Source organism: Coregonus lavaretus (assembly GCF_964263955.1).
Source record: "Coregonus lavaretus genome assembly, chromosome: 7".
In the NCBI taxonomy this organism is placed as follows: domain Eukaryota; kingdom Metazoa; phylum Chordata; class Actinopteri; order Salmoniformes; family Salmonidae; genus Coregonus; species Coregonus lavaretus.
Genome location: NC_139994.1, coordinates 3,915,380 through 3,937,145, shown reverse-complemented (window position 1 = coordinate 3,937,145; position 21,766 = coordinate 3,915,380). Strand labels below are relative to the sequence as shown.

The following is a 21,766-nucleotide window of genomic DNA, read 5'->3' as shown; positions in this document are numbered from 1 at the left end:
AGCCTAGTCAGAAGTCTTCTGTGTGTACACATACAAACACACTCACTGCCAGAGTTGGCTCAATACAGCAGCAGAACAATGTTAACATTTATTAGCCTGACGTTTTAATGGAAGCATCAGAGATACACTCAACTTAACACAGCATTGCGACAGGGGCTGGGCTACTAACATAAAAAACAACAACATTTTAGTCATTTAGCAGACAGCTCTTATCCAGAGTGACTTACAGGAGCAATTAGGGTTAAGTGCCTTGCTCAAGGGCACATCGACAGATTTTTCACCTAGTCGGCACGGGGATTAGAACCAGCGACCTTTCCGTTACTGGCACAACGCTCTTAACCCACTAAGCTACCTGCCGCCCTACTACTGCAGAGAGAGAGGAGAGATACTGTCTTTTTCCACTATCTTTCCTCTCTCCACAAACCATCTCTCCTCTCTTCCCCTCTCCTCTCCTCTGCTCTCCTCTTCCTCCTCTCCTCTGCTCTCCTCTCTTTCCCTCTCCTCTCCTCTCCTCTGCTCTCCTCTCTTCCCTCCTCTGCTCTCCTCTCTTCCCCTCTGCTCTCCTCTCTTCCCCTCTGCTCTCCTCTCTTCTCCTCTCCTCTCCAATCCTCTCCTCTTCCCCTCTGCTCTCCTCTCTTCCACTCTGCTCTCCTCTCTTCCCCTCTGCTCTCCTCTCTTCCCTCTGCTCTCCTCTCTTCCCTCTCTGCTCCCTCTCTTCCCCTCTGCTCTCCTCTCCTCTCTCTCCTCTCTTCCCCTCTCCTCTGCTCTCCTCTCCTCTCCTCTGCTCTCCTCTCTTCCCCTCTGCTCTCCTCTCTCTCCTCTCTCTCCTCTCCTCTCCTCTCCTCTCCTCTCCTCTCCTCTCCTCTCCTCTCCTCTCCTCTCCTCTCCTCTCCTCTCCTCTCCTCTCCTCTCCTCTCCTCTCCTCTCCTCTCTCTCTCTCCTCTCCTTCCTCCTCTCTCCCTCTCCTCTCTCTCTCTCTCCCCTCTGCTCTCCTCCTCTCCCCTCTGCTCCCTCTCCTCTCTTCCTCCCTCTCTCTCCTCTCCTCTCCCTCCCTCTCCTCTCCTCTCCTCCTCCTCCTCTCCTCTCCTCTCTCTCCTCTCCTCTCCTCTCCTCTCCTCTCCCTCCCCTGTCCTCTCCTCTCTTCCCCTCCCCTGTGCTCTCCTCTCTTCCCCTCTCTCCTCCTCTCTCCCCTCTTCCCTCCTCCTTCTCCTCTCTTCTCCTCTCCTCTCCTCTCCTCTCCTCTACTCTGCTCTCCTCTGCTCTCCTCTGCTCTCCTCTCTCCCATCTGCTCTCCTCTCTTCCCATCTCCTCTCCTCTCCTCTCCTCTCCTCTCCTCTCCTCTCCTCTCCTCTCCTCTCCTCTCCTCTCCTCTCCTCTCCTCTCCTCTCCTCTCCTCTCCTCTCCTCTCCTCCCTCTCTCTCCTCTCCTCTCTTCCCCTCTGCTCTCCTCTCTTCCCCTCTCCTCTCCTCTCTTCCCCTCTGTCTCCTCTCTCTCCTCTCCTCTCCTCTCCTCTCCTCTCCTCTCCTCTCCTCTCCTCTCCTCTCCTCTCCTCTCCTCTCCTCTCTCTCCTCTCCTCTCCTCTCCTCTCCTCTCCTCTCTTCCCCTCTGCTCTCCTCTGCTCTCCTCTCTTCCCTCTGCTCTCCTCTCTTCCCTCTCCTCTCCTCTCCTCTCCTCTCCTCTCCTCTCCTCTCCTCTCCTCTCCTCCTCTCCTCTCCTCTCCTCTCCTCTCCTCTCTCTCTCCTCCTCTCCTCTCCTCTCCTCTCCTCTCCTCCCTCTCCTCTCCTCTCCTCTCCTCTCCTCTCTTCCCCTCTGCTCTCCACTGCTCTCCTCTCTTCCCCTCTGCTCTCCTCTCTTCCCCTCTGCTCTCCTCTCTTCCCCTCTGCTCTCCACTCCTCTCTTGCTCTTCACACCTCTATAGACATTAAATATGCAGCACCTACTGAGTACAAATAGAGGGTGTGTGTCGAACGCACGTGTGTGCGTTTGTGTGTGTGTGTAACTCACTCTCTGCAGGCTGAGGAGATGTGTGATGGTACTGTGTATTTGCAGTCCATGATCATGGTGAGGGTCTCGCTGTCATTGGCCTCCTGGAATGACGGGTGACCACACACCAACATGAACAAAATCACTCCCAGACTCCAGATATCTACAGAGAGAGAGAGAAAGAGAGAGAAATAGAGGGAGGGAGGGGGGAGCGAGAGATGGAGAGAGAGCATGATAGCGAGAGAGAGCGAGACAGGGCAGAGAGAGAGGGACACAGAGAGAGAGAGAGAGACGGGGGAGAGAGAGACGGGGGAGAGAGAGATAAATGGGGAAAGAGAGAGAGAGAGAGACGGGGAGAGAGAGAGAGCGCTCAGCACCCTATTGGTCCTTCATATACCTGGTGCAAGGTGTAGATGTGAAAGAGAGAATAAACAACAGACAGAAAGAATAATTAATGAGAGACAGGCAAGAAAGACAGACAGAGAAAGAGGGGGGAAAGAGCGAGAGAGAGAGAAGAAGAAAGAAAGAAAGAAAGAAAGAAAGAAAGAAAGAAAGAAAGAAAGAAAGAAAGAAAGAAAGAAAGAAAGAAAGAAAGAAAGAGAGAAAGAAAGAAAGAAAGAAAGAAAGAAAGAAAGAAAGAGAGAAAGAAAGAAAGAAAGAAAGAAAGAAAGAAAGAAAGAGAGAAAGAAAGAAAGAAAGAAAGAAAGAAAGAAAGAAAGAGAAAGAAAGAAAGAAAGAAAGAAAGAAAGAGAGATGGTACTGTAGGTTTTTTAGCAACCGTGACCCCAGTCCCTCATAACCCTGTCATAGGGCAGACAACTTCCTGGATAACTTTATTTATAAACCAGTGGGCTGAGAGCATCTGGATAACTTTATTTATAAAACAGCTGGCTGACAGTTTCTTGGATAAATATTTAAGGAGAGTTTGTCACAGTGTCTCGTACTAGCTGTAGAATAATAACGCCCTCTGTATTCTCTACTGCAGGGCTAGAGCTAAGATACAACATGTTCCCCATGACAACCATCCTCTACTGCAGGGCTGGAGCTAAGATACAACCTGCTCCCCATAACTACCAGGTCCCCATAACAACCTGGTCCCCATAACAATCATCCTCTACTGCAAGGCTAGAGCTAAGATACAACCTGGTACCCATAACAACCTGCTCCCCATAACAACCTGCTCCAAATAACAACCATCCTCTACTGCAGGGCTAGAGGTAAGATACAACCTGGTCCCCATAACAACCTGCTCCCCATAACAACCATCCTCTACTACAGGGCAAGAGCTAAGATACAACCTGTTACCCATTACAACCTGGTCCCCATAACAACCATCCTCAACTGCAGGGCTAGAGCTAAGATACACCTGGTCCCCATAACAACCTGCTCCCCAAAACAACCTACTCCCCATAACAACCATCCTCTACTGCAGGGCTAGAGTTAAGATACAACCTGGTCCCCATAACAACCTGCTCCCCATAACAACCATCCTCTGCTGCATGGCTAGATCTAAGATACAACCTGGTCCCCATAACAGCCTGCTCCCCATAACAACCTGGTCCACATAACAACCATCCTCTACTACAGGGCTAGAGCTAAGATACAACCTGGTCCCCATAACAACCATCCTCAACTGCAGGGCAAGAGCTAAGATACAACCTGGTACCCATTACAACCTGGTCCCCATAACAACCATCCTCTACTGCAGGGCTTGAGTTAAGATACAACCTGGTCCCCATAACAACCCGCTCCCCATAACAACCTGGTCCACATAACAACCATCCTCTACTGCAGGGCTAGAGGTAAGATACAACCTGGTCCCCATAACAACCTGCTCCCCGTAACAACCATCCTCTACTGCAGGGCAAGAGTTAAGATACAACCTGCTCCCCATAACAACCATCCTCTACTGCAGGGCAAGAGATACGATACAACCTGGTCCCCATAACAACCTGCTCCAAATAACAACCATCCTCTACTGCAAGGCTTGAGTTAAGATACAACCTGGTCCCCATAACAACCCGCTCCCCATAACAATCTGGTCCACATAACAACCATCCTCTACTGCAGGGCTAGAGGTAAGATACAACCTGGTCCCCATAACAACCTGCTCCCCATAACAACCATCCTCTACTGCAGGGCTAGAGATTCGATACAACCTGGTCCCCATAACAACCTGCTCCAAATAACAACCATCCTCTACTGCAGGGCTTGAGTTAAGATACAACCTGGTCCCCATAACAACCCGCTCCCCATAACAATCTGGTCCCCGTAACAACCATCCTCTACTGCAGAGCAAGAGTTAAGATACAACCTGGTCCCCATAACAACCTGCTCCCCATAACAACCATCCTCTACTGCAGGGCTAGAGATTCGATACAACCTGGTCCCCATAACAACCTGCTCCAAATAACAACCATACTCTACTGCAGGGCTAGAGGTAAGATACAACCTGGTCCCCATAACAACCTGCTCCCCATAACAACCATCCTCTACTGCAGGGCTAGAGCTAAGATACAACCTGGTCCCCATAACAACCATCCTCTACTGCAGGGCAAGAGCTCAGATACAACCTGGTCCCCATAACAACCTGGTCCCCATAACAACCTGCTGCCCATATAAACCATCCTCCACTGCAGGGCTAGGGCTAAGATACAACCTGCTACCCATAACAGCCATCCTTTTCTTCAATATAATATCAATAATGTGTTTCTCCTAGCACCTCACAGGTTGACTAAATTAAAAAGTAATATAAATAAAATGAAAAAGAAAGAGGGAGAGAGACCAAGAGAGAGGATGAGAGGGTGAGAGAGAGGAGGAGAGTGTGAGAGAGAGGAGGAGAGACCAAGAGATAGGAGGAGAGACCAAGAGAGAGGAGGAGAGACCAAGAGATAGGAGGAGAGACCAAGAGATAGGAGGAGAGACCAAGAGATAGGAGGAGAGACCAAGAGATAGGAGGAGAGACCAAGAGAGAGGAGGAGAGGGTGAGAGAGAGGAGGAGAGGGTGAGATAGAGGAGGAGAGGGTGAGAGAGAGGATGAGAGACCAAGAGAGAGGAGGAGAGGGTGAGAGAGAGGAGGAGAGGGTGAGAGAGAGGATGAGAGACCAAGAGAGAGGAGGAGAGGGTGAGAGAGAGGATGAGAGACCAAGAGAGAGGAGGAGAGGGTGAGAGAGTGGAGGAGAGGGTGAGAGAGAGGAGGAGAGGGTGAGAGAGAGGATGAGAGACCAAGAGAGAGGAGGAGAGGGTGAGAGAGAGGAGGAGAGGGTGAGAGAGAGGAGGAGAGGGTGAGAGAGAGGATGAGAGACCAAGAGAGAGGAGGAGAGGGTGAGAGAGAGGAGGAGATTGTTATGGGTAGCAGGTTGTATCTTAGCTCTAGCCCTGCAGTAGAGGATGGTTGTTATGGGTAGCAGGTTGTTATGGGGAGCAGGTTGTTGTGGGTAGCACGTTGTTATGGGTATCTGGTTGTTATGGGGACCAGTTGTATCTTAGCTCTAGCCCTGCAGTAGAGGATCCTCTCCTCTCTCTCACACTCAAAAATAAGAAAAATATAAACGCAACTGTAATGTAAAGTGCTGGTCCCATGTTTCATGAGCTGAAATAAAAGATCCCAGAATTGTTCCATATACACAAAATACTTATGTGCACAAATTAGTTTACATCCCTGCTAGTGAGCATTTAATCATTTGTCAAGATAATCCATCCACCTGACAGGTGTGGCATATCAAGAAGCTGATTAAACAGAATGATCATTACACAGGTGCACCTTGTGCTAGGGACAATTAAAGGCCACTATAAAATGTGTGCTGAGGAGTATTTCTGTCTATAATAAAGCATTTTTGTTGGGTAAAACTCATTCTGATTGGCTGGGCCTGGCTCTACAGTGGGTGGACCTGGCTTCCAAGTGGGTGGGCCTATGCCCTCCCAAGCCCACCCATGGCTGCGCCCCTGCCCAGTCATGTGAAATCCATAGATTAGGGCCTAATTAATTTCTTTCAATTGACTGATTTCCTTATATGAGCTGTAACTCAAGCAAAATCTTTGAAATTGTTGTGTTTATATTTTTTTTCAGTATTGATTTGGGAGCTATCTACCTCTTCCCCCATCAGAACATAAAGAGATACAGCGAGGCATATTATTACCAGCTAAGACGCTAACCTCTCGACCATCTCTGTCATTAGCTAAGGCGCTAACCTCTCAACCATCTCTGTCATTAGCTAAGGCGCTAACCTCTCAACCATCTCTGTCATTAGCTAAGGCGCTAACCTCTCAACCATCTCTGTCATTAGCTAAGGCGCTAACCTCTCAACCATCTCTGTCATTAGCTAAGGCGCTAACCTCTCAACCATCTCTGTCATTAGCTAAGGCGCTAACCTCTCGACCATCTCTGTCATTAGCTAAGGCGCTAACCTCTCAACCATCTCTGTCATTAGCTAAGGCGCTAACCTCTCGACCATCTCTGTCATTAGCTAAGGTGCTAACCTCTCGACCATCTCTGTCATTAGTAGCTGGGAAAGTGTGCCAGTGTGTCTGCCAAGCAGGGTTGGGCTCAGTTCCATTTCAATTCAAGAAATAAACTGAAATTTATACTTAAACTGAAAAAAAATGCTCAATGCTTTTCAATGAGAAAACAGTTAGAATTAGAATTTTAGTTTACTTCCTCATGACTGTATTGACGAATTGAAATGGAATTGACCCCCACCCTGCTGCCAAGTGCCAACTATAAGGGTCATTATTAGCTTGGTCTATAGAGAAACTGCCTGTTCACCTGGGACAGATGGAGGTCTGTACAGGTATGTACTGTTCCCATTAGGGGTGGCAGGTAGCCTAGCGGTTAGAGAGGAGAGCCAGAAACCGGACGGTTGCCAGTTCGAATCCGGGTCCAATGGGGAATAATCTGGTGGGAAGTGAGCTGGCAACCACAGGGTTGCTGGTATCAAATCCTAGATAACATTGCCTGCCGTTGTGCCCTTGAGCAAGGCACTTAACCCCCCACAACAACTCCCTGGGGGGCAGCCCCCACTCCAAAACCTGTATGTGAGGGGTTGGGTTAAAAGTGGAAGTCACATTTCAGTTGGACCAACAAAAAAAGTGATCTTATAAAAACATTTAAGAACACACACTGGACTATGGAGAGAAACAGACAGACACAGGCATAAAGAGAGAAAGAGTGTGAGAGAGATGAAGAGAATGAGAGAAAACATCACAAATCTGAAGTAAAGATAACAACCTGCCACTGTTGATAAATCACAATAAGCCAGTTTGAAATCAGACCCTTCACACACACACGCCCCACCCCCAGCACACACAGATCCCATACCCCCCGCCCCCCCCCCCAACCCACATACAAAATATACCCTCCCCCCAGCACACACACAGTCCCACCAACAGCCCAGCTAACAATTCTAGGGAGAGAGAACGTTTTTGTAATGTTATCCGTAATGTTTGAGTGTCCAGTTTTCCGTTAGTTAGGAGACCATTCTATCTATGTTAGCAAAAACCTTCTGAGAACCTTTTTAGCATGTTTTGGTGTTAAAGTTATGAGAACGTGGTTACAATGTTCTCAGAATATGCAACAATGTTCTAGACACGTTTTATGGGACGTTGCAAAAAACATTAGTGTCCAGTTTGTTTAGGGTTAGGAGAATATTCCATCAAATATACACAGAACATGGTTGCCATGTTCTCAGAATATAATGTATTAATGTTCTACATTTACCAGACGCTCTTATCCAGAGCGACTTACAGTTAGTGAATACGTTATTTATTTTTCATACTGGTCCCCAGTGGGAATCAAACCCACAACCCTGGCGTTGCAAACGGCATACTCTATCGACTGAGCTACATCCCTGCCGGCCATTCCCTCCCCTACCCTGGACGTCGCTAGGCCAATTGTGCGCTGCCCATGAGTCTCCCGGTCGCGGCCGGCTGCGACAGAGCCTGGATTCGAACCAGGATCTCTAGTGGCACAGCTAGCACTGCGATGCAGTGCCTTAGACCACTGCACCACTCAGGAGACTTACGTGCATTCTAGACACGTTTCATGGGAACATTCCTGTGTATCAGTCGTCACTTGATGGTCCCAAAGAAATGTTCTCCCAAAAAATTATTGTTTCATTAAACATCATGCCTTGTTACTGTTGCCGAGTCCATCAAGGCCCTGATTGGTGAACCACTGATCCAATCACAGCTCTTTGTCTGTTGGCAAGGTTAGGGACACACACACAGCTGACATATTTTGACATACATGACTACAATATGCATGTTCATTTATACAGTAATTATTATGTAGCATGTCCTCACCTGAGATTAGAACTCACAACCTCGTGGTTCACGACATTCCGAGTTTTCTGCTACACCACCATGTCTGTGTCAGGTAATCTGACTATTCTCTCATCATTGAATTGATTGACTTATTTCAGAAATTTAAGGGCTTTCTGTATGGTGGTCTAATGTTGGTGGGGCGTTTTACCCTGTTTTAATGGTACTCCTGAATCAATAAAATAGTTTTTCTTGAGTGTACTTTTACAGTTTTTTCCAACTGCTTACACACAAAATCTTTTCATGTCAAACGATTTTTGAAACCTCTCACTCAAAGTGCAAAACTACACACCAAATCTCCAAAACCATAAGCTATTTCTCAGCCTTTGACTCAGTTGTCAATTACATAAAACACTTTTTTCAAAACACTACACACAATTCTCTACCTAAAACACAAAAATCTAACAGGAAGTGACTTGCTTTCCTTTTCCAAACACAACCAATCAAAATGCTACACTTATTCACCAGGACACACACACACTCCTCACATGTGCAAACACTAATTGCTTAACTGATCACTAACCAATCACTGCTTTACTGTAGTATAGGACTGTTTTGATCAATGGATGCCAACAATGGACAGAGAGCAAGAGGAGTAGGAGGGAGAGGCAGGGGACAACAACGAGGACAAATTCAAAGACGAATAGTTGGAAGAGGAGGAGGAGGAGTAGGAGGAAGAGGAAGAGGAAGAGGAAGAGGAAGAGGAAGAGGAAGAAGAGGACGAGGGCAAAGAAGAGAAGGAAGGAGAGCCATCTCTGATGAGATTAGGGCAACACTTGTTGATCATGTGATCAACCACGGTTTGACCATGAGAGAGGCTGGACTGAGAGTCCAGCCCAACTTGAGTCGATTTACAGTGGCGTCCATAATTCGAACCTTCAGAAATGAGAACAGGTATGCAACTATCTAATGACTATTTTAGCATTACAGTAATGTACTGTAAAATACGTATGACTGCATAGTATTGCATAAACATTTGTAACTCTAAGCCATCCATTTACTGCACTGCATTGAATGAATGAGGTTGGTTATCATGCTGTACTACATTTTTGTGTACATTGTTTACAGTTCCTATGCTGAACACATACTGTGTTTGAATTCTGTACAGAGTGGAAAGGCAAAGACATCATGGAGGACGAGGACGCTTGTTTACAGATGTACAAGAGACTGCAATTATACATATGGTTTTGGCCAACAATGCATTTAGGATTTGAGAGATAAGAGAACATATCTTGAATAATGACACCATATTTAACAACATCAATGCTGTAAGCCTGTCGACCATACAACGCATCCTCCAACGGCACCAAGTGACGATGAAACAACTTTACATGGTGCCATTTGAGAGAAACTCTGACAGAGTCAAGAATCTGCGACATGACTTTGTAGAGGTATGTATGCAACACTACTTCCAGTCCTTCAGACATACCATATTTACTCATCTGTATATCCTTTTGTCTGTTACAGAGAGTATTGGAGATGGATGCCCATGTACATGTATTTATGTGGATGAGGTTGGCTTCAACCTCACCAAAACCAGGTGCCGCGGAAGAAATGTAATATGACAGAGGGCAATTACCAATGTCCCTGGACAGCGTGGGGGTAATATAACTATGTGTGCTGCCATCACTCAAAACGGGGTCCTCCATCACAATGCCACACTGGGTCCGTACAACACCGGCCATATGCTCACTTTTCTGGATGCAATTTACACAATGCTTGTCCCTGATCCAGATCAGGAGCCTGCTAGATTTGTGGTTATATGGGACAATGTTAGTTTTCACCGGGCTGTTCTGGTCCAAAACTGGTTTGCCACCCATCCACAATTTGTAGTTTTGTACCTACCCCCATATTCACCTTTTCTAAATCCCATAGAGGAATTCTTCTCAGCCTGGCGCTGGAAAGTGTATGATCGCCAACCCTATGCCCGCATGCCGCTTCTCCAGGCAATGGAGGACGCATGTGGGGACATAGAGGAAAGCCACTGTCCAAGGTTGGATACGCCATGCTAGGAGATACAGTACTTCCCTCGATGTTTGGCAAGAGAAAACTTATCTTGTGATGTGGACGAAGTATTGTGGCCAGACCCAGCCCGGAGAAGAGATGAAGCGTAGCTTAGCACTGGTGACTGCCCCCCCCCCCCCTACCATTTCCTGGACTGCCCCCCCCGGGACCCCCCACACACAATTGTGTTCTTTACTGTATTCTAAAGAATATACTTTTGGTTTACATATGTTTATGGTTTTGTTGTATGCTGCTGTATACAACAGTAATGTTTGGCCTAATAAATATTTTTTGTTTCTACATTGCATTGGTGTTTACAGTGTACTTGTTACCCCTCTCAGCAGATTACTTTCACTGTAGAACATTGTATTGAAATGTAGATATAAGCCTATGAAAGACCAAAGAGCTTTAGATTTAGAACAACAGTGTTTACATGGTATATCCAAACATGTACAATTATGAAAGTAGTGTTTGCCATTTGATGCAAATGCTTCATTCTGACAATGTGTTTATGGCATTTTAAATGCAGTGTTACATTTTGAAGGAGATGTGAAGCATTTTGCATTTTGTGTGTGCAGTTTTGGGAATTGTGTGTAGAGTTTTGAAAAAAGGCGACATAGTTTTGAAAACGTGTGTAAGCAGTTTCAGATCTACGCAAGTGCCTAGGGAGAAGGGGTTAGGGCAGCGTTTCCCAAACTCGGTCCTCGGGATCCCAAGGGGGTGCACGTTTTGGTTTTTGCCCTAACACTACAACAAAACGTGCACCCCCTTTGGGTCCTGAAGACTGAGTTTGAGAAACCCTGGGTTCGGGTTTGCCTCTGGACAGGGCCTAACTATACCGGCTCAATAAGCACATGTCATAGAGATATCCCTTCTTGGGACAGTGGTTAGGGTGTTCGTCATTGGTGCTGGTGGCCTGGGTTCGAGACCTGCTAGTGAAGTCACATTCTCAGGAACATATGTTATTGGGCCGTTTCCAGAAGTAACCCCTGTTCACTTGCGTAGATCTGAAACAACTTGATAGTTGTAAGCAACAGGGTGAATGCGCTCTGAAGTAAATCTCAGCTCTGTTGAAGTAAGTACACTCAAGAAAAAAACATTTTGTTGCTGATCATAGTGAATCAGGAGTGACATTAAGACAGGGTTATATGCCCCACCAACACTAGACAACTATACACTGAGTGTACTAAACATTAAGGACACCTGCTCTTTCCATGACATAGATTGACCAGGTGAATCCAGGTGAAAGCTACGATCCCTTATTGATGTCACTTGTTAAATCCACTTCAGTCAGTGGGAGGAGACAGGTTAAAGAAGGATTTATAAGCCTTGAGACAATTGAGACATGGTTTGTGTATGTGTGCCATTCAGAGGGTGAATGGGCAAGAAGGGTGAATGGGCAAGAAGAAAGATTTACGTGCCTTTGAACGGGGTATGGCAGTAGGTGCCAGGCGCACCGGTTTGTGTCAAGAACTGCAACGCTGCTGGGTTTTTCACGCTCAACAGTTTCCCGTGTGTATCAAGAATGGTATTTATTTTCAGTAATACCAATTACCCCACCGAAGACATTCTTTAAAAAAGTCATAAAATACTTTATATAAAAAATAAAATAAAAAATAAAACAGAATAAAAAGGAACGTTTTACATTTTCCTGTCTGAGAGTGTTGAACCTTCCAGACATGGTGTCACGCCCTGGCTCTGGGGACTCTTAAATGTTGAGCCAGGGTGTGGATTTTCATTGTTTAGTTTTCTATGTGTTTCGTTCTAGATCGTTTATATCTATGTTGGCCAGGGTGGTTCCCAATCAGAGACAGCAGTAGCTCGTTGTCTCTGATTGGGGACCATACTTAGGCAGCCTTTTGGCATGTTAGTTTTTGTGGGATCTTTGTTCCGTAAGGTTTTGTGTATAACCTAGGACTTCACGTATCGTTTGGTTTATTGTTTTGGTTCGTGTTGTGTACGCAATAAAGTATGTACGCTTATTTTACATTTAAGTTATTTAGCAGACACTGTTATCCAGAGCGACTTACAGGAGCAATTAGGGTTAAGTGCCTTGCTTAAGGGCACATCGACAGATTTTTCACCTAGTCGGCTCGGGGATTAGAACCAGCGACCTTTCGGTTACTGGCACAACGCTCTTACCCACTAAGCTACCTGCCGCCCCGCTTATCACGCTGCGCCTTGGTCCGCTTCATCTGTCAGCGATCGTGACACATGGAATTGTATCAACTCGCTACTCAGGGCTTTTACTTGTGACATACACGCTGTAGTTAAATGCACTAAGGAGGAACAATGGGTCCATGTTGAAGACACACACGCTCATCCCCAGAGTCTTTTTACGTGTCTGTTTTCAAAAGATAAAGCTAAGAACATTAATAACAATATGGAAGAAAATGAAACGTATTCTACAAGAACCAATATCACTCCCTAGAAACACAACCTTATGGAACAAATACTTGGAGAGCTTTTCAGAGTTCATTGATAAATTGGCCCACATGGAAAACTAAAGGCATAGACACCTTAATTGACTTGGTAACAGGAAATAGATGTATTTCCATGACTGCTTTAAAAAGCAATTTTGGATTGACCAATGTAGATATTTTCAAATACATCCAACTTAAATGTTTTATATCGCAGAATTTCAATTTGAAATCTTTTGGACATAAGAGCAATCTGGAGGGAATCCTATTTGAGTCAGAAAAGGATATTCATATGATAGGTAAGACATACCAAACCTTGCAGAGAGCCTATCCAACTGACAATCTCTTAGAAAACAATATAAACTATTGGTGTAGTTGTTTGTATGATGTCATCGTTTATATGTGTATGTACTGTTGATAAAATATCAAATAAAATCTTAATTTAAATAAAGAACGGTCCACCACCCGAAGGACATCCAGACAACTTGACACAACAGTGGGAAGCATTGGAGTCAACATGGGCCAGCATCCCTGTGGAACGCTTTCGACACCTTGTAGAGTCCATGACCCGGACTAATTGAATGTAAGTTCTGCGTAAGTTTGCTGGGACAACGATGGAATATTATTCTAACCTTCAGAAAACTGGACACATGAATGTTCTTGAAACGTTCCCAGGAAGCACGTGTAGAATATTAATATCTTACATGGTTGCTATAGCAACATGGTTGCTATGTTCTGTGTAAGTTCTGTTTGACAATAAGGGAATGGTCTCATGGAAACAGTCCTTGCATGTCACTGAAAGATTCCTATGAAAACGTTAGGTAATGAATGAGACTCTTTAAGGGAACGTTCTCTAAAGTTGTGGGAACGTCAGTAGTTATCTGGGAGACACTCACCCACGGAAGGCGCATCATATTCATCTACCGGCAGAATCTCTGGTGCTGAGCAGGCCAGAGAGCCACAGGATGTGACAGGCCAGAGAGCCACAGGATGTGACAGGCCAGAGAGCCACAGGATGTGACAGGCCAGAGAGCCACAGGATGTGGTAGGCCAGAGAGCCACAGGATGTGGTCAGGTTCTCTCCTGGCTGGAACTTGTTGCTGAAGCCAAAGTCAGTGAGCTTGACCAGGCCCTGCTTCTCGAAGAACACCACATTCTCCGGCTTGAGGTCGCGGTGCACCACGTGTAGCCGGTGGCAGTAGGAGATGGCATTGGACAATCTGGGCAAAATAACGCTTCGCCACCTGGAGGGAGAAGGAGAGGAGAGAACAAATGTTCAGCTTTAGTATTCTGGTCATAACATTTGGTAGGATATTTAGAAGGCTGCTGTAGGTCTCTTTGATCAAACACAAATATAAATGTAAGCATGAACACAAACACACACACACACACACACACACACACACACTCCCCCAACAACACACACACACTCCCCCAACAACACCCACCATCTCCCCCAACAACACCCACCATCTCCCCCAACAACACCCACCATCTCCCCCAACAACACCCACCATCTCCCCAAACAACACCCACCATCTCCCCCAACAACACCCACCATCTCCCCCAACAACACCCACCCACTCCCCCACCACCACACACACACTCCCACACCCACCACATACCTCCTCTGTGAGTCCTCCGTCGTGCTTCATGATGCAGTCGTACATGTCTCCTCCATCACCCAGCTCCAGGATGAGGTAGAGCTTGGTCTGCGTATCGATGACCTCGTACAGACGCACCACATTGGGGTGTTGCACCAGCTTCATACACCTGACCTCCTGGAACAGGTGAGCTCTGGCCACCGGGTCCAACCTGGATTTATCTATCACCTTCACAGCTACCTGGAATAGTAATGCCAAGAGTGTGCAAAGCTGTCATCAAGGCAAAGGGTGGCTATTTGAAGAATCTCAAATATAAAATATATTTTGATTTGTTTTAACACTTTTTTGGTCACTACATGATTCCATATGTGTTATTTCATAGTTTTGATGTCTTCACTATTATTCTACAATGTAAAAAATATTAAAAATAAAGAAAAACCCTTGAATGAGTAGGTGTTCTAAAAGTTTTGACTGGTAGTGTACTTAATTAAGTATTAAAAGTAAATGTAATTTGCTAAAATATACCTAAGTATCAAAAGTAAAAGTATAAATAATTTCAAATTCTCTTATGCTAAGCATTCAACATGTACTTTGGGTGTCAGGGAAAATATATGCTGTAAAAACTACATTAGATTTTTCAGGAATGTTTAAGATATAAATAGTAAAGTACAGATACCCCCAAAAAACGACTTAAGTAGTACTTTAACGTTTTTTTACTCTAAGTACTTTACACCACTGATCATCATCATCAACAAAATGATCAACAACATCATCATCATCAGCAGCTCCATGGTCCAGTCTGAACATAAAGAGATTTCCAGTACTTTTGAATACTTTTTAGGCAGTAGATCTGAAAGTAGCGCTCACTAGCCAAAAGGTGGTCCCCGGAAATTGCGTACTACGTCACATATGTGCAGATATGTGCACCACGTCATTGCTCTCTCTCTCTCACTCTGCTGTGGGTGCATCTTGCTAGCTGTCACTCAAACGGCGAGGGGCTGAAGCTCATTGGCTGAAACTCAAATTGCTAGGGGGCTGGCCCACATGTGGGGAAATGTAGGGAAAATGGCGCCGCACAGCTTCCAGAAAAGAGTCGCTTTCAAACTAGGGACTTCGTGGCTAATGGAGGTAAGAGTAATTCTGCTGATAGATTATACATGTATGAACTAGGCTACACATTGACACATCCAGCCCAAAGCGTGAGGTTTAAAAAATACTTACTAGTTGTTCCGGAACATGTCTTTAACTAAGTGTCACCTTTATATGCAATAATAATTACAGAATGATTGCAAAACAATTACTTTATATTAATCAACCAATTAACCATTGACAGACTTAGCTATCTACCTTTTCTCCAGTGAAGACATGGCGTGCTAATTTGACCACAGCAAAGTGTCCTCGTCCCAACGTCTTGTCCAGGTCGTACAGCCCGGCGATCTTCCCATCGTGACCTCTCTTGAACCCCGCCATGACTGCTGGGGACTGGGATGAACTCGGTCTGATACGCTGATCTAAGGTCAGTTTTGCATTTTACCCTCTAATGGTGAAAGTCGGGATAGTGGGGTGATTGAGCTGATCTTAGATATGTGCCTATGGGAGACCTCTACTGATGTCGGATGAAGTTGGCTTTAGATTCTGATTTTAGATCAGTCTTCTGTTAGTGAACTGGAACCAATGGTGCAGTCTGCGTTACAGTCCTGTGAGAGAGGGAGGGAGGGAGGGAGGGAGGGAGGGGAGAAAAAGAGGTAGAACGTTTTGACAATCTTTACACACAGGAACCAGTCCAACACCGTAGAGAGGGATTACACACACCTGTCTGATTACAGAATACTTCAGACACGTAGGCCTAACGCTCCTTACTGGAATCTGACAGGTAGGCCTAACGCTCCTTACTGGAATCTGACAGGTAGGCCTAACGCTCCTTACTGGAATCTGACAGGTAGGCCTAACGCTCCTTACTGGAATCAGACAGGTAGGCCTAACGCTCCTTACTGGAATCTGACAGGTAGGCCTAACGCTCCTTACTGGAATCTGACAGGTAGGCCTAACGCTCCTTACTGGAATCTGACAGGTAGGCCTAACGCTCCTTACTGGAATCTGACAGGTAGGCCTAACGCTCCTTACTGGAATCAGACAGGTAGGCCTAACGCTCCTTACTGGAATCTGACAGGTAGGCCTAACGCTCCTTACTGGAATCTGACAGGTAGGCCTAACGCTCCTTACTGGAATCTGACAGGTAGGCCTAACGCTCCTTACTGGAATCAGACAGGTAGGCCTAACGCTCCTTACTGGAATCAGACAGGTAGCCTAACGCTCCTTACTGGAATCTGACAGGTAGCCTAACGCTCCTTACTGGAATCTGACAGGTAGCCCTAACGCTCCTTACTGGAATCTGACAGGTAGCCTAACGCTCCTTACTGGAATCTGACAGGTAGGCCTAACGCTCCTTACTGGAATCTGGTTCCAAGAACACAGAACTGTTGCCAAGAACATTCCTAAGAGGTGACTATACAGGTCACTCTACCAGTGAGTGTGTGTGTGTGTGTGTGTGTGTGTGTGTGTGTGTGTGTGTGTGTGTGTGTGTGTGTGTGTGTGTGTGTGTGTGTGTGTGTGTGTGTGTGTACAGTGCATTCGGAAAGTATTCAGACCCCTTGACTTTTTCCACATTTTGTTATGTTACAGTCTTATTCTAAAATTGATTAAACAAAAATGTTTCCTAATCAATCTACACACAATACCCCATAATGACAAAGTGAAAACAGGTTTTTAGAAATGTTTATTTATTTACATAAGTAGTCAGACCCTTTGCTGTGAGACACAAAATTGAGCTCAGGTGCATCCTTTTTCCATTGATCATCGTTGAGCTGTTTCTACAACTTGATTGGAGGCCACCTGTGGTAAATTCTATTGATTGGACATGATTTGGAAAGGCACACACCTGTCTATATAAGGTCCCACAGTTGACAGTGCATGTCAGAGCAAAACCAAGCCATGAGGTTGAAGGAATTGTCCCTAGAGCTCCGAGACAGGATTGTGTTGAGGCACAGATCAGGGGAAGGGTACCAAAACATTTCTGCAGCATTGAAGGTCCCCAAGAACACAGTGGCCTCCATCATTCTTAAATGGAAGAAGTTTGGAACCACCAAGACTCTTCCTAGAGCTGGCCGGGGGAGCAATCGGGGGAGAAGGGCCTTGGTCAGGGATGTGACCAAGAACCCGATGGTCACTCTGACAGAGATCCAGAGTTCCTCTGAGAACCACCCAGAAGGACAACCATCTCTGCAGCACTCCACCAATCAGGCCTTTATGGTAGAGTGGCCAGACGGAAGCCACTCCTCAGTAAAAGGGACATGACAGTCCGCTTGGAGTTTGCCAAAAGGCACCTAAAGGACTCTCTGGTCTGATGAAACCAAGATTGAACTCTTTGGCCTGAATGCCAAACGTCACGTCTGGAGGAAACCTGGCACCATCCCTACGGTGAAGTATGGTGGTGGCAGCATCATGCTGTGGGGATGTTTTTCAGTGGTATCGACTGGGAGACTAGTCAGGATCAAGGGAAAGATGAATGGAGCAAAGTACAGAGAGATCCTGCTCCAGAGCGCTCAGGACCTTAGACTGGGGTGAAGGTTCACCTTCCAACAGGACAACGACCCTAAGCCCACACCCAAGACAACGCAGGAGTGGCTTCGGGACAAGTCTCTGAATGTCCGTGAGTGGCCCAGCCAGAGCCCGGACTTGAACCCGATCAAACATCTCTGGAGAGACCTGAAAATAGCTGTGCAGCCATCCAACCTGACAGAGTTTGAGAGGATATGCAGAGCAGAATGGGAGAAACTCCCCAAATACAGGCGTGCCAAGCTTAGCGTCATACCCAAGAAGACTCGAGGCTGTAATCGCTGCCAAAGGTGCTTCAACAGAGTACTGAGTAAAGGGTCTGAATACTTATGTAAATGTGATATCAGTAGTTTTTTTAAATACATTTGCAAATATTTCTAAACGCCTGTCTTTGCTTTGTCATTATGGGGTATAGTGTGTAGATTGATGAGGGGGAAAAACTATTGAATCCATTTTAGAATAAGGCTCTAACATAACAAAATGTGGAAAAAGGGGTCTGAATACTTTCCTAATGCACTGTATTCCCAGTGGGTTTTCACCATTTTGATTTCACACTCAGAGGAGGCAAGGAAAGGAAGGAAGGAAGCCATTTCAGACTATTGGGATGTCAACTTGAGGACACATTCCAATCAGACAGGCAGGCAATAGGTCAGGCAGTAGGGCAGGCAGGCAGTACGGCAGGCAGTAGGACAGGCAGGCAGGCAGTAGGTCAAGCAGTAGGGCTGGCAGGCAGTACGGCAGGCAGGCAGTCAGGCAGGTAGTAGGGCAGGCAGGCAGTACGGCAGGCAGGCAGTAGGGCAGGCAGGCAGTAGGACAGGCAGTAGGACAGGCAGGCAGTAGGACAGGCAGGCAGTAGGGCAGGCAGTAGGACAGGCAGGCAGTAGGGAAGGCAGTAGGACAGGCAGGCAGTACGGCAGGCAGGCAGTAGGGCAGGCAGTAGGGCAGAAGTAGGGCAGGCAGGAGGGCAGGCAGGCAGTAGGACATGCAGTAGGACAGGCAGTAGGACAGGCAGTAGGGCAGGCAGTACGGCAGGCAGTAGGGCAGGGAGTAGGGCAGGCAGGCAGTAGGGAAAGCAGTAGGGAAGGCAGTAGGACAGGCAGTAGGGCAGACAGGCAGTAGGGCAGACAGACAGTAGGACAGGCAGTAGGGCAGACAGGCAGTAGGACAGACAGTAGGGCAGTAGGGCAGTAGGGCAGACAGACAGTAGGGCAGACAGACAGTAGGGCAGACAGACAGTAGGGCAGACAGGCAGTAGGACAGACAGGCAGTAGGGCAGGCAATAGGGCAGACTGGCAGTAGGGCAAACAGACAGTAGGGCAGACAGTAGGGCAGACAGACAGTAGGGCAGACAGGCAGTAGGGCAGACAGGCAGTAGGGCAGACAGTCGGGCAGACAGGCAGTAGGACAGGCAGGCAGTAGGACAGACAGTAGGGCAGACAGGCAGTAGGGCAGACAGGTGGTAGGGCAGACAGACAGTAGGACAGACAGTAGGGCAGACAGTAGGGCAGACAGGCAGTAGGACAGGCAGTAGGGCAGAAAGGCAGTAGGACAGGCAGTAGGGCAGACAGGCAGTAGGGCAGACAGACAGTAGGACAGGCAGTAGGGCAGACAGGCAGTAGGACAGACAGTAGGGCAGTAGGGCAGACAGACAGTAGGGCAGACAGACAGTAGGGCAGACAGACAGTAGGGCAGACAGGCAGTAGGACAGACAGGCAGTAGGGCAGGCAATAGGGCAGACTGGCAGTAGGGCAAACAGACAGTAGGGCAGACAGTAGGGCAGACAGACAGTAGGGCAGACAGGCAGTAGGGCAGACAGGCAGTAGGGCAGACAGGCAGTAGGGCAGACAGGCAGTAGGGCAGACAGGCAGTAGGGCAGACAGTAGGGCAGACAGGCAGTAGGGCAGGCAGTAGGGCAGACAGGCAGTAGGGCAGACAGACAGTAGGGCAGACAGTAGGGCAGACAGTAGGGCAGGGTGCTGTATAACTGTACCAGTAGTTACTCTGTCAGCAGAACTGACACTCTGTACTATCAAGGGTCAAGGTCTATATTTCCCAATAGACACTTCAATCACTCTCCACAATGTCAGCAAATATATAGCCTAATAACTGCATTATAGCATTATTATTACAATCAACAACTGCAGAACCATACTATTTTTGGAATACTTAGTAATTGAGATGTGACTATATTTTGGAGACAGTAGCTGGCGTTCCTGTAGACTATCGTGTACCACTCTGCCAAGGGGTCTGGACATTTACGGGAACAGATCATGTTAACACAGGACAGAGCCTGTGTGTCAACCCCTTCCTCATCCAAAATCGGACATGCTGTCGAAACTATATAGAGAACCTATATTTTTTTACCCACACAAAGAAAGCCATGGCTTTTCAATGGCGAGGTGGACAAGTGCCGTGTTGATGCACAAAAGTAAGGTATCATTATATTAGCCTACATTGTAGGCGTCTAGGCTTGTTCGGCCCATACAAACATGAGGTCGCCACTAAATGCAAATGACTACATAAGATCCTATAGCCTATAAACGCTACCCGTGTGTGGACGGTCATTGTATTTAGTTTATGTCGTATATGAAGATTATGACTTTGTTAATGTTTTTAAGTGGAACCTGAAAGGATGTTTATTTAGCAGAAAGAGAGCCGGTTTTAGTGACACCCCGGATAGGACAGAGAAGTCTGTGTGTTGTAGACAGGGGATTGGACAGTAGAGGGAGCCACCCCTATCTTGGGAAGATTATATATACTGGGTAAAAAGCGAAGAAGAGGTTAGAGCGGCCATTGCAATTCGGGGGATGCCGTTCTCCGGGTGATCTTGACACCGGTAAGCTCATGCTGAAATCTTGTGATATGAATAAACCTTATGATCAAAGTTCAGTATGAGCGGACTCTTTGTTTGACAGCAATAGGTACCAGCATCGACGCGATACCACATTTACTTACCGCACTGCTTGCTTATATACGGTAGATTTCAAGGTGAGTCGCAATGTATTCCTGACCCTCCGCTGCGTTCATTCGTTAGGTAACTCAGACTGCCTTGAGGAGCGACCGTCTGCTATCGACTACAAGTCTATAAAATGTGCTCTGATAACACCAGTCAGCCTTCAGCATTGCCAATGGCACTAGGTATAGTTTAGATTGAGCACTGCAAATAACTGCGGCTATTTCGAAGCCTCCTTGTGAATCACATATAGCCAGCAATTAAATTAAATTCAAAGGGCTTTATTGGCATGGGAAACGTATGTTAACATTGCCAAAGCAAGTGAAATAGATAATAAACAAAAGTGAAATAAACAATAAACATTAACAGTAAACATTACTCAGAAGTTCCAAAAGAATAAAGACATTTCAAATGTCATATTCTGTCTATATACAGTGTTGTAACAATGTGTAAATAGTTAAAGTACAAATGGGAAAATAAATAAACATAAATATGGGTTGTATTTACAATGGTGTTTGTTCTTCATTGGTTACCCTTTTCTTTTGGCAACAATTATTTCGGTCAGTACTATCCGGGAACCTTGGGATATCTCTTTCCTAAACCAGAACTCCTACCTTTTACCCTAACCATTTAACATTTCAATTTCAATGGGGTACGGACGTCCCAAGGAACGGACCATTCTCTCTCTCTACCTCTCTGCATGGAAGCGCACCGGTCCTATTCATCTTTGACGTCAGAAGTGCGTAAACGAGAAAACATCAACAACACATTAACCACACCATATTTATTTATGTTTTTTAACAGTGGTGGAAAAGGTTAACAGTGGTGGAAAAGGTTAACAGTGGTGGAAAAGGTTAACAGTGGTGGAA

At 46.3% G+C, this 21,766-nt stretch overlaps 1 pseudogene across 1 annotated transcript in view; it reads right to left on the bottom strand.

Moving 5' to 3' along the window:
- Positions 1-21,388, bottom strand: part of LOC311131848 — a 23,007-nt pseudogene extending 1,619 nt beyond the window's left edge. The window contains exons 1-5 of the transcript XR_014615353.1: positions 20,900-21,388; positions 15,677-16,026; positions 14,351-14,569; positions 13,654-13,969; positions 2,005-2,225 (exon numbers count right to left, since the gene is read on the bottom strand). The product of XR_014615353.1 is annotated as an uncharacterized misc_RNA (transcript). The remainder of the gene's footprint in view (positions 1-2,004; positions 2,226-13,653; positions 13,970-14,350; positions 14,570-15,676; positions 16,027-20,899) is intronic.
- Between the last annotated feature and the right edge of the window lie 378 nt (positions 21,389-21,766).